Source organism: Heloderma suspectum, chromosome 1 (genome assembly GCF_057233095.1).
Source record: "Heloderma suspectum isolate Gila_16-S chromosome 1, 16-S_ref, whole genome shotgun sequence".
NCBI lineage: Eukaryota > Metazoa > Chordata > Lepidosauria > Squamata > Helodermatidae > Heloderma > Heloderma suspectum.
This window is the reverse complement of record NC_139458.1, coordinates 179984872-179999026: the sequence shown is the minus strand read 5'-3', so window position 1 is coordinate 179999026 and position 14155 is coordinate 179984872. Positions and strand designations below refer to the sequence as shown.

Sequence of the window (14155 nt, the reverse complement as noted above, 5' to 3'; positions counted from 1 at the left end):
CTTAATAAGCTACTCACAATAGCTTGTATCTGAAATAGTCCATGATGCCCCACCACACGAGAGGCCTAATAAGCTAGTGCGAGTAGCTTATTAAGCGAGGGTGCGTAACCTGAGTCATCCCCCACCCCCTGTCCTGCTGCAGTCCTCCTGCCCAATCAGTGGCTCTGTTTCACCCATTGACAACATCACAGCAGTCTGTTTTAACCTTCCACAATATCCCAATGAGAGGGGAGAGGTGTGGGGTGAAGTAAAGGGGTTTAACTCAGTGCCTCCAGCATCACCCCCGGCAAGGGGGTGGTGGCTCTTAAAGCGCTGGAAATCTGCAGGATTGGGACCAAACTCCATACACAGCCTCCCCTACTCGGGAGGCACCCAACACACCATCAAAACCCTGTGCAATTACTCACAAAGAAGATGAAATTCCGTGTGCACCAAAAATGGGGTGGTGGCTACAACACGTTGGAGGTTTGCAGGATTGGGGCCAAACTTCACACACAAACTTTCCTAGTCAGGAGGCACCCAATGCACCATCAAAATCCTGCGTAATTAGCCCAGATGAGGAAAAAACCCAGGTGCAACAAAAAGAGGGTGGTGGAAACAAACCTTTGGGGGTTTGCAGGATTGGGACAAATCCCTCAGTTGTGCATTTCCCCTCCTAGCCATTGCTGGCATAGATGCCTTTATCATCCAAAATCGATGACAATAAGGTGGAGCTGCGCATTTGACCCACCTCCCAGACATTGCTGGCAGAACCGCTTTAAAGTCAAACTGCACTCCCCCCACCCCCCGCTGGCATGAAGTCTTCATTGTCTCAATTTCACCCCCCCACACACACATACATTATTGGCAGAACCGTTTCTGTTCCCTATAGCGCTTTAGCACAAAGGCAAATTTGAACATCCCCCCCCCCCCTTTCGCTTCTTCATGGAAAAGTGATGAAAGGAAAAATGGGGTAAGAATTATAACTCCCTGACAGTTTGCTGGAATAGGGTAAAATTGCACAGTTGGGGTGCCCTCATGGGACGCCTCCAGATGCTGTAGTGGATTATTGTGGAACCACACTTCTTCATGGAAAAAGTGAAGAAGTTCACTTTTTCTCAAATTGTACAGTTTCAAAGCAGCAATCAAGGAAGCCTGTCATTGTGTAACTTCGCTGTAGTGGAGTAGCACAACAGCACAAGGCTGTCGCTTTGTACCTCGGGGAAAGCTGTCATTTTGCAACTGTAGAGCAGTATCAGGAAAGTCTGCTTCTTGGACTGCGATTGTCCCTCAGCTGCTTGTCAGATCTTGGAAAAAGAGCTCTGCAGGCTGGAGCAACCCTTACTGCAGACTGTGAGTTATCAGAGTGGCTTATTTTGGCCAAATAAGCCATCATGGATTAAAAAATCCCAACAAACGACACAATAACCAACAATGGGTTATTTAACCCATCATGGGTTATCGTATCATCGTTATGTGGTTTTCAGCAAGCCAGTCTCTTAGCCTGAGCCCAGAATTTGCAATATGATCATAATGACCTACCTTACAGAGTTGTTGCTTGAATTACAACACAATAGTATGAAACATTCTGAATGCTCTAAAGCACCATACAAACGCTAAGTATTAAATTAGCACTCTCTGGATCCGAGCCAAAGTTGATACTGAGTACGCCCGTATATGAACTAGTTCTTCAGTTTAACTGAAGGCAAATACATTTAGTTATTTCATCATTTATCTAGTGAGAGTAAAAGAAATAAATACCATGCTCAGCATATCTATCTATCTATCTACACACACACACACACACACACACACACACACTCTATCTCCAATTAACTACATGTTTCTTACAGTGGTGTGAATATAAATGCTGCTGGGCTAGCATGATTAACTGGCACCAACACAAACACAATTTCCCTTTGCTTCGTCAGCTTTCAGCTAAAGAGGACTTGAAGAGAAAGGCTACGGGAGCACTTTGCAGATCCACTGGTGCAGTGAGAGAAAAATGGACCTCCAATCCCTAGGCGGAAAAGCTGTGAACAAAATACTCTGCTCTTTGCTTCATGAGTAGCTAATAAAAAATTAGCACAATTGTCCCAGGTGTGAATGACGACTGAGGCCAATACTGTGTATTGCTCAAGTGTAGAATGCCAACTATAGCATTTGAAAATAAAAATTATGCCCTTCCTGAGAAGCAAGGCACTTCCTGTGAAGTGGTACAAAATATATTTCTAAAAGTGATTTGCAAGCCTAGTATAACTCCATAGAGAATAGCCCAAACGTATCAATCAAAGATGAGAATGGGCATTAAAATGACAAATGTAGTTCAACATAAGCAAGAGCAAAGCGATCCCTCTTGGGCAGAAAAAATCCCAAATTCATGTATACACTGATGGGATCCGAACAGGTAACGACTGACCAATAGAGAGATCTTGGGGTTGTGGTAGATAGCTCGATGAAAATGTTGACCTAGTGTACAGCTGCCATGAAAAAGGCAAATTCATGTAGGGTATAATTAGAAAAGGAATTGAAAATAAAACTGCCAATATCATACTGCCCTTGTACAAATCCATGGTGTGACCACACTTGCAATACTGCGTACAGTTCTGGTCACCACTTCTAAAAAAGGATATGGTACAGTGGGAAAAGGTCAGAAAAGAGCAACCTAATTGATCAAAAGGCTGGGGCAACTTCTCTATGAGGAGCTGATCCAGCCCCTTGCTCCAATGTCTGGGACTGTTACGCTTAGAAAAAAGGTGAGCACAGGGAGATATGATATAGAGACATGGTGTGGAGAAAGTGGGTAGGGAGTTTTTCTCCTTCTCTCATAATACTAGAACCCAGGGTCATTGCATGAAGAAGAATGGTGGGAGAGTCAAGACAGATAAAAGGAAATGCTTCTTCACACAGCACCTGTTCTATGGGGCAGAAATTTTTCCAGTCCTTTATTTTTCTGCAGATAATTTTCCATTTTATATGGTCATCAGTGAAGATGAATCAATGCCAATTACAGATAATATTAGTCAAGCTTGGCTATTTCACAGTTGTAATTAATACTTTTCAGGTGATTATCCCTAGCAAATATGTGAGAGAAGTCACTAAAGTACATACATGTACCAGTGGGAAATAGAACTAATACATAGTGATCTGGTTCGCAGCAAATCGTGGGTTAACATGCTAGGCATGTTCCATGGCCATTTTGAATATTCAGCCTTCTATTGGGTTGATCAGGGGTTGCTACATGATGTCCAAACCCAGAAAGTATAGGTTAATTGTGGGTTAAACAACCCGCATATAACCTACAATTACTAAATAAAAGTAAATTTGAACACTCTTGAGGGCATCAAAAAAAATTCTGATGCAAATGATCCTAATTTGCATAGCAACGTTTTCCAGAAAAATTTCCTCGCATCACTACAGTGCATAGCTAAACGATGGAATTCACTATAACAAGATGTAGTGATGGCTACCAACTTGGATGGCCTTAAAAAAAAAGAATTAGATTCATGGATGATAAGGCTATCAATGTGTACTAGTCATGATGGTTATGTATTAACAAAATAGAATCTTCTTCAAGGGCAAACTATTTTTAGAATAATAGCAAGGGGACAGTAGGGACATTCTTAGATCCATGTTTTAACCAATTACTTTGCACTCTTCTGTGCATGTCTGTAAACTCATTGATATGTAACAAAGGAGAGGGAATTGGTAACTGTCAACAGCCTAAAGAGACCTCTATCGCTCCATATCATTGCCCATTACTCTGAACTCCCACAGAGTCCAGATAACCCAATGCTTTTTTGTGCAAACTGTAAGTTATTTCTATAGCCTCCCGAAAGGGCTCACAATTCTCAATAAACATTGTGATTGATTTGTTTTTCCCAATTGCCCCTTATGCTACCATTGCAATTGACTTCAATACTACTAAATAGTCGAGAGCACTAATTTTTGAAGATGACATTCTACTGCCCGCTCCTTTGTTGAAATTTGCTAATACTAGCCTGTGAGCTGTTCAGATATTTTGTAGAAGAATGATACTTTTTACCCTCTAGGCCTTCAGACATTATTGCTTTGCCCTCACTGGTGTTCACAACGTCTCTTAATTTAACCACAAGTTGTTGATATGCAAGCCTACACTATTCCCCCTTCTAGATTATTAAATAAGCTAAACAAAATTTCCCTAAGGTACTTTATACAACAGAGTGTATTCAACCAGTTGATTGTTAAATCCTACTCCAAAATATTCTAATTAACAAGGAACAGCTATATATCAATTACTTTTCTCAGGTTTGCTTAGTGGGACTAATTTTAAATACTGCCATTTCAGCCATGTGGATACAATTTCACATTTATTTTAGAAATACATTCTATTGTATATGGATATATGATTGCAACCCCAAGCCCATGCAAGTAGCTTTAGACCAGTTTGCTTGATCAAAACAAGCCACCATGGCTTAAACACTTTTGGGGGGTTATTTTGTTTAACCCTCCAAGAAGCCAGGCTGCCCAGGTTCAGATGACATGATAAGCTGCAGCTGGGTGGTGATTACCTGGGTGGTAATTGCACATCACACCTGGCATGCACCATGGCTCACAACAAGCAACCGTGGCTTGTTCCAATCATGTGAAGCGGCCCTTAGTAATTTCTATAATGATTACTTGAGAGCAAGTAGCTTGAGAACTAGAGCAAAGACCCAGTTGGTTATGGTTTTTCTTTTGGAACAAAATACTAGATCAGTATTTAAACTCAACTAAATTTAACAAACACCTTCTCTCAATACTGAGTCTAAACAACTATGGTCTCAAGCAGAAAAGTGAATGAGATATAATGTAGCAAATACCCTTTAAAATTAGACTAAGTCACATATATAGAAGTTGATCCTCCAAATTATACCCAAGAAGGGTGCCTAGAGAATGCCCTCTGTAAATGGCAAGACATATTGAACATTTGTAGATCCACACCACGATCAATTACTTTGCACTCTTCCGTGTATATCTGTAAGCTCATTGATATGTAGCAAAGTACATCTGTAAACCACAAACTGTTGAGGGATCTTGCCCCCCCCATTTACCACCCAGTAATGTTAATGAAAGTGCACAGAGCCTGAACACTAAATTGTTAGGTTACACATCAAACCTCATCTGCCAGTCATTTTCCATTCTAACCAGTAATCTACAAAGGTGACGAAAAGTAAATATAGTTTTCCCTGATATACCAGATGTATCAAATTCCCCAGAGAATTAATGTGCTAATATCACCATCAAGGCCTGAAACTGAAGAAAGCCCTTAAATTTGGTCCTTTACTTATAACTAACATAACCACAAAAGCAAAACTTCTATGTTTTTAAAAGTTCTTTTGTACCCAATGCATACAAAGGGGAGAAATCAATCCTGATTATACTTTTTAAGAGAAGAAACAGATGCTTCTTCCCAACTAAACTGTCTACCAAGTGTTAGTCAGTGAACTGACCTGCCTGCAGGGCAATCGTATCAGCTGTAAGCCACATCAATCATTTCTTTTAAGCCATCACTTATTAGTGTATGCAGGATTTAAGGTAGACTCGCATTATTAAAGTGCATTTCTTTCATCAACACTTAACAATGTAAAATGTTTCCAAAAGTCTCAAATAATATAGTTCAAGCAATCAGCTCATGAATCAATCAAATGAGGTTAAATTGAGACACTACTTTTCTTCAGGAGCATTCAGATATGATCCAGCTATAAAAGCTGTGACTTTTCCTTGGGCAGCCCTTGTTGACTAAGTGTTAAAAAAAAAGGCATTTGCCATTATAACAGCATAAAACTAACGCCTCAAAGTGTTATCTACTCAGGCCTTTTAGCAAATTTGTTAACACTTTTAGGTATATTACTCCACCTTTCTCTTAGTGTGAACTGGTATCAATTATTTAGCCAGTTTTATTATGTTATTAGAATACCTGCTGATTAATCATGAATAGTGTCATTTTAGAGGACTGCCCTTCACTTGCACCATGCATTACTTCTTTAAATGTAAATGATGCAAGTGTAAACAACTGATAGAACTACAAAAATGAAAACTAATGACCTAAAAATAAATATTTAATGGCTCCTTTTGAATATTGTCTCCCCCTCCAACTCAGTACTTCAAAAGATTTTTTTAAAAATGTTTCTGAATGTTGAAAAAAGAAAAGGGGGCAATTTTTAAAAATTCTGATGCTTATGAATTCTGATATGAGATCTCTGCAACTAAACTAAATTCTTATATAAGAGCGTTAGATCTGATACCGTTTCCAACCTTTATCTTTACAATTAAAGCCCTTTTAAAATATAAACACAACAAAACAGGCATAAGCAAATGTACAACTATCCAACACTGTCATGTTTATTCTTACCCAGCAAAGTAAAAAAAAGGGAACCTTTTAATACTTAATTTTGTGAGTATTAAACAACTAGTGTGAAAAACAAGATGCATGTAAACTATTTCTACTGCCTCTGCTTCAATGACTAGCTGAGACAACCTGTTATAGGAGGTGTTAATTGGCAATAGGAGTGCAAGTCAGAAGCATGTTCCCCATCGTCCTAACCCAGCAAGGCTAGGTCATTAAAGTGGAAATGAATTCTTTCATGCTGACTTAACTCTTGGAGTGCAGATTTTCAGCTGTTACACCTAGAGACAATTGAGAGTGTGTGTTACTTTAGAAGGTAGAAAAACCATTTGTCTCTTTAAAAAGCATCATGTTATGTATAAGTTATTTTAATTCACTGTGGATTAGAAATAATTTTAAAGTATCTAAGAGTGGCCATTCCTTATATGCAGATTTACAATTAATGCAATATGCATATATTTTAAGAGACATGACCGTCTGTTCTTGCAAAGGAAGAGAACGAGTCACAGTTTTCTTAAACAAAGATAAATTTAAATATAACATCCAATTGTATACGTGTGTCTAATACCGTAAATAGCTCTTAAAGAAAGCACAAGAGCGCACATATGATTTTATCTCTCTCTACTTCTACCTACATCTACACTTTACCTACAACAAGGCAGGGAGGATGTTGGCAGTGTTTCAGTGTAGAGAAAACACATCTAAACAATACCATTTGGAGAGCTGGTGTGATGATGTAGTTTGCATGCTAGACTAGGACTGGTGAAAGAGGTTCAAATCCCTGCTCAGCCATGAAGCTCTTTGGGTGATGTTAGGTCAGTCGCTGGGCAGTATCCAGTGCTGCCCACGCACTAGTGTGACCTACCATTAGCACAACAGGAAGCTAGTGGTCCCTGAAGCAACTAGAAATGAGCAGAAACACTCATTTCTGGAACAGGGCAGGTCAACAGAGCTTGCAGAAGGGATCTCTGATGACCTGTCCTATTCCAGAAACAAGTGTTTTTGCTCATTTCCGGGGTGCTTTACGAAGCACTAGTTCCTGTTGCACTAGCAGCTGGTCCCGCAGATGGAACACGCGTATTGCACAATGGCAATACTGGATACTGCCCACTATCTCTCGGCCTAACCTATCTCACAGAATTGTTGTGAAGATAAAATTGGAGGTGGGAGGAGAACCATGTACATCACACTTAGCTCACTGGCAGAGGGCAGAGATTAAAATGTGGAACAAAAAAATAGAAATTTTGGAAACTATATTGTACAATAAAGTTATTTAATAAAATCTAATTTATTGTTAAAATATACTTCTAGCAGTCACCTACATATGAGACAAATGAGTAAGATGTGCTCAGACACTCTTTTCAATTGATACTTTACCATTCTTGTAGTCTCATTTCAGAAAACATTTTCGTAAACACTAACCAGTTTATTTTCATGAAATGATCAATCTCTATCTCACTAGAAACTTCCCTTTTTGTTTTCCATCCCATCCAGTGACATATAAATTGACACACAAGGGAAGCTTACACTACATTTATACACAGAACACAAGTCACACTTTATGTACCAAAGGATTCTAAAGGGGCAATGCTCCAAAGATTTTCAACCAAAAATTTATTCTGCACTATACAAATACTAAAACTGCAACTAGTCCCAGAATCTAGCTCAGAAGAACTTAAATAAGTCCTTTATGGAGACAGCAGCTAGACAGCCATAGGATATGCTGTTTTCCGGGAACCGACCTCGGAGCCTGTGCTCTGAGGTCCGTTCCTGGAGAACTGACCTCCCCTCACTTTTGTGCTGCCTCTGAGGCAGCGCGGAACAGCCCTGTCCTCCGCGCTAGCAAGAGGAGCGCGGAGCAGCCAGAAAGGGACGTGGCTGGGGGTGTTCCAGGGCGGGGAGATTGTAACTGCCTGCATGACACATTCTATGTGTCATAACGGCAGCCTCCTTCCCCACTGTGTGCTCCCGCAGCTAGACAGCTGCTATTCGCTGTCTAGCCGAAAAAGCAGGGCAGGAGAAGCGCAGAGGGAACAATCCCCTCTGTGCTTCTCCTGCCCTGCTTCCGATAGGTGGTCACCTCCATGTTCGGAGGCAGCCGCCTATCTAAACAGGTGCTAGGGCTGGTTCGGAGCCCAGAGACTCCCAAAGCAGTTCTGATTCTGAGGAAGAGATAGAAACTGCGGGAGAGGAACCCTCGTGCTGTTCAATGGAGCAGCCGGGGGGAGCCCCTCCCAGTACACATTCCTGAGAGTGATAGTGACCCTGGCAGGGACAGGGAGGCGCAACAGCAGTTTCTGGATGCTAGGCGCTGGTGCAGTGTCAAGCGGGAGATGGCGGGCGCTGAGAGGAGGCGCTCAACCCGCATGGCACGATGGCAACAGCAGCGCCCCGATGCCCCATGGGAAAAGGGTGGACTCTCTCCTCCTAGCCCATAAGTACAGAGGTTTCCTGCCTTCCCCTCCAAATGGAGATCATCTGATTCCTAAGGTTAGAACCCCCAAGTAGGCAGATCTCTTAAGTCTCACTCGTAGGATCAAGCAATTAGCATCTGTAAGCGTCATTAGGTTGAATGGGAATAAATCCTTGGAAAAGAGCCCTATTTTCTGCATGTTGATTCTGGCTACCTGAGGGTTTCAGAAGGCAGCAAGGGTGACCTCCCGACAATAGGATTGCTCCCTTAAAAAGTTAAAAGCATTCTTTTCTTCTTCTTCAAGAGACAAATGTAAAGGTTATTGAAGGACAATAATAAGTGAATCTACTTTCCAAAATATTTATAAGATGTGCCGGGAAGCTTTGTGAATGACTGAAAACATCCTAGTAAGCACTAGCAAAAGACTTACAGAAAAAGGAAACAGAGGAGTATACAGAACCAAGATCTCTTATTTTCATTTAAATCAGAGAGTGTTAAAATTTCCTCTTCCAGTAGATTAAAGGTGATCTGGTACACCTGTACCAGAAGATAATTTTTTAAAAAGAGAAATACTTATAATGCCTTAAAGGGCACATGATTAAGAAATATGTCTTGGAATATTGATTGTTTATATGTATGTTATGGAACATCAGTTTTTCGCAACTGTAAAAGCCTAAATAAAATATTAATCCATGAGAAGTATTGGAGAGACAATTTGATTAGATGAAGTACTGAAGCGAGTAAAACTGCAGGAATGGGCGGGGGGATGCAAATAGCTTTAGTTTGCGGTCTCCTCAGTAAGCATGACATCACTATTAACTCATTAAACATTATTGGCAAGGAAAAAAGGTGCCAGCAACTTTCTATGCTTTAAAATATCTACTAGAGGCCATAAATGTCTGATTCCACTGCTTTTCTTTTTTTTAAAATCTGATACTTGCATTTTTCATTGTTTAGATCATCTCCACTGCTTATGGAGGCTTCTTTTCAGGGGAAAAAGCCATGCTGCCTTTCAATAGCATATAGTGGATCACTGAGACCAGACAAAGGCCATTATACCATAGTAAAAATGCTAGAGAAATGGGTGGCAGGGACTCAGTCCACATCCTCCTATGTGTCAAGTAGAAAAAGAGATGCAGAAGAATGATCTGCATTATGCAGGTTGTGTTAGCTCAGCACAGGGCATAGCAAGAAGAATGCAGGTTAGGAGCCAAGCACTCACCTCCTTTCTTTTCTCTCTCCTACAAAAGCCTGCAATCCTCTGTAAGGGTTAGGGATGGAGGCAGTGAAGAGGTAGAACTAGCATCTTTTCCTGCCCCTACCCAGCAAAGGGTCAACATTATAAAATACTCTGTTTAAAAGGCAACTCTTTCAGACGCTTGATCTATTGGTAGAGGTACAGAGTTGTTTTCTTAATAGATAATGTGATAATCCATTACGACAGGAGCTTGTTGCAAAGTGTGAATGTAATGTGAATGTAATTTTTGTGAACTGCCCAGAGAGCTTCGTCTATTGGGCGGTATAGAAATGAAATAAATAAAATAAATAAAATGTGTATTATTGACAAGAATTTATTGTATTTTATTTGCATATTATTAATTATAATCTGTGTGTGCTAACTCTTAAGTACAGAGTGATTAATTCTATATCCATTATGAGTTAGCTTTAAGTGCAAAAATGTGTTTTAGGAACTGGGGCAAGGAAGCTTGCTACCTGTGGGTTGGTCCTTGGAAGAAAAAAGCTTCTTGATTTAGGAGAAGAACCATCATAAGGGTGCTTCTGAAATCAGCTGTAAGTCTGGCTGCATTAAGAAGAAGATCTTAGAGCTGTGTGCAGGAGCTATGATTAGGTCTGAAGCTCCTGCTTGAATCAAGGTGCATAGATGTTTGTTTAAGATAAAGGACCTGAGCTAATGTTAGTTAGAATGTCATAAATACTAAGGTTTTAACATGATTGAGCAGAGAGATCCTTGGAGAACAAGAAATCTACCAAACATATTTGTCTAAGCTCTGCCAACCATGCCTGCCAGACAGGTAAGACCTCAAAGATAACTGTTTTGTTGTAATAAGAACTTAAATTTTAATTTTAATAAGAAATATGCCAGCCACAATTTCTACTATACTTTTAATCATTCTAACTGTATTGTATACAGTGATGTGTCTTGCTTGTTTCTTCATTGCAACGTTTTGTTATTCTCCAATACCGTTTGAGCAATAAATATTTTGTGGTACCACTTTGTGTCAACTGCTTCAGGAGTGCTTCTGGGACTACAACCCATAATTTGCAGTAATTCTTGAAGCCCCAAACACTCATCTGGGATGTATAAATCTGTTTTGAGGGGGGTCTATTAATATGGCCACAGTTTTCTCTCTCTTGGTCAGGTGAGTAACAGACACACCTGTTCAGGTAAGAGGAAACAAGTTAATCAGATAGAGTGGGAATGGTTCATCTGTCTCAGCCGGACAGTACCCCCCAGCCCCAAGATTTACTGATGATCTGTACTAAGAGTAGCTTAGGAATGCAGAGTGTTCAGCAGCAGATGTTGTTATGCTGGAAGTTCTCCTTTCTGCCCTCCTCACATATTTTTGGCTTTTATGAGGGGCTATTTGGATGAAGGGATGGGCCACTGTATTTCTATACACCTTTCAGCTCTGGGCTTTTCATTAATGCTTTGTAGCTTGATCATGCAGATACACCTGAAAGTCCCACTGACTTGGGAATATGCCACATTGAATTAAATTAAAATTAGCATAAGACTGCAAGTCATATCTGCATGGGTGTCAATGGCAGAAAATTTTATTTGCTTACGATAATTTCTACTACACCCCTTATTGTAATAGCAACACAGGGCAGTTTACATTAAAAATTTCAAACATATTCCTTTAAAACCATGAATAGAACATCAGAACAGAGACAATTGCCTGATTAAATATAAGCCTGCTAACCACAACACTAGTGTGCAAACTCCTGAAGAAGGATGGCCTAATGTAACTCGTCTTGAACCATAAATACAAGAAAGCTACCATTTAGGTTTTCAAAAGATCATTAACCTGTCATTGTAAAACACCCAAAAGGAAACTAGATTACAAATTTAACTTCTATATACACTAGATCAGCATATTCAACAGGATTTTTAGATCAGTGCAGGTCTCCTAAGTGCTACAGGTTTTATCAATGAGTTCTAAAAATAAAAAATAAAAATAAAGGAAAGCTTCTACAGCACCAAGCAATGCAATACTTGAAACCTCTTTCAAAGTGACAGTTTTCAAGTGCCATGTACAATGCCCTAATCTGGAAGTGTCCCAGCTAACCCATCTGATCAACAATTTCACAGATGGAAGCACTTGATGGCTAATTGGCAAGCCTATTATTCAAACAAAATAGCTATTTGCAATTCTTGCTTCTTTATTTCCAGTTGAAGTGCTAACACGGCTAAGAGACAGGTCACCCTTCCCCCATGCTCTTATTTAAGAAAGAAAAAAGCAGTGGTCTACCTTTACATCTATTCCCACATGACACCATTTAAAAGCATCTTGCCGAAGTTGCAATAAGCAAATATGGCAAGATGCTGTATTCTGAATTCAAGGACAGACTTAGCTGGCGTTTCGCTTACTCTTTGAGGGCTTATACAGTGTTACTCTGGGTTATTTACCCACCCACCCACCCACATCATCATGTCACCAGCTGTCAATGCTATTGTGCACTAGAAATGACATTTTAGAATTCAGAAAAGGAAACGCAGTGAGAACATTTAATTTACATTAATTATATTAGTAAATTCCAAATGCTTAGTCAACACAAAGTAATTGTATAGCTATCTCCTTTAGCCTACTGGAAAGTCCCTACTTATTTGCCTTGCAAGTGAAGGATACCAGCAAACACTATCATGCGAGAGCAAGCATGGTTCACTACAAAGAATGTTAGACATTTTAAGAGAACCAATACTACTCACTAGAAAAAATGCATCGTTATGAACAAATGCCTGCTTCTCAGCTCCAATTCTGCCATTTGTAAAAATGAGAATGATGAATCTGTAGAAATGAAGAACCACCCATGGGAAGTCTGATTCATATAACTTTGGGCCACCAGGCAATCTCTTATGAGACTATGGAGCCATTGGCAGGATCTCATGGATTGTATGAACTGGTGCCATCACACAAGAAGCGGACAGGAGGCAGCTGCAATTTGTGATCATGGCTGCCCTTTTCAAACTGCCAGGATACCTCACCAAAGGCTGAAGCACCAGTTCATAAAACTAGGGTCTCCACACAAGGCTAGCCATATTGCAAACCTACTGGCTACCCTGTACGTTCCCACAGCTGATGGCTTTGTGTCCAAGAGTCCAGGCAGAACAAGCTTCAAGATGTAAAGAAACTTTCACAAGATACTATACTAATTTTAATAAGCTTTGCAGGGTGGAATCCAGTGCTGCTGCTCCACTCACTGAGTGGCTTTTGATACAGTGGATGCTTCCACTAATTGGCGGGGGGGGACTTTCCACCCATTTCCTCTTCTCCCTACACCGTCTTCCACATTGTGCTGGAGGCCCCTTAATCCTCGAGAACAGATTTTCTCCAGGTGGAGGGGACTGCAGGAAGAAGCAGTGAAAAATGCCCCTCCTTTCCATGAGCAGAGACATCCACTGAATCAAAAGCTCTCCAGAGAGCAGAATGGCCGCTCTGGATTCCACCTAAAAATTTTGTCATATTTTCCCAGTGCCTTTTATTCAACATTTAGTCTATAACAAAGGCCTTCAATTTCTCTGTAGCAATCACTAATGGCAATGTTTCTCTCTCAAATTCTCAGAAGCATCATTGCTACAGTATTGATCACCAGCTTGACACACAGCCCAAAAACTCTATTACTAGCATTCTATGTCTAACAAAATACTATGGGCTGCATCTGTTCACAGAAGTACTTTTGATCTACTGGAGAGCTCTGCTAATGGAGGGGGGGGAGGCAATTTTTACGAATTCCTCCCCCCCACCCCTGCACACCCTGAAAATCTGCTCTGGCAGGTTGGGGGACCCTCCAGAACAGTATGGGAGGTGGTGCAGGGGGGAAATAGTGAAAACTGCCTCTCCCCTCCACTTCTGTCATCAGTCACATCAAAAGGCCTTCTGAGAATGGAAGAGCAGCACTTATTGGGATCAGATGCTCTATCTCAGAAGTGTTCAATCTCCTAACTTAAAGGCATCCTCATTTATTCCCATGCCTACCTGAAAAATCAAACAAACCTCAAACCTTGGGCACCCCATTCTCAAATATAATGTCATGCATAATGATTCAGCAACAGTATTATGCTAATTTCACTATGTCTCCAACAATGGGGGTCTACTGCTACCAACAGTCTTGCTGATTTGGCAAATCAACTGTCTTATTCATCATGGAATTGC

General features: G+C 40.5%; 1 protein-coding gene across 1 annotated transcript in view; it reads right to left on the bottom strand.

Annotated features, from left to right (window-relative positions):
- Window positions 1-14155, bottom strand: part of PSMD14 (proteasome 26S subunit, non-ATPase 14) — a 68621-nt gene that overhangs the window by 41673 nt on the left and 12793 nt on the right. The gene's annotated exons all lie outside the window — the stretch shown is intronic.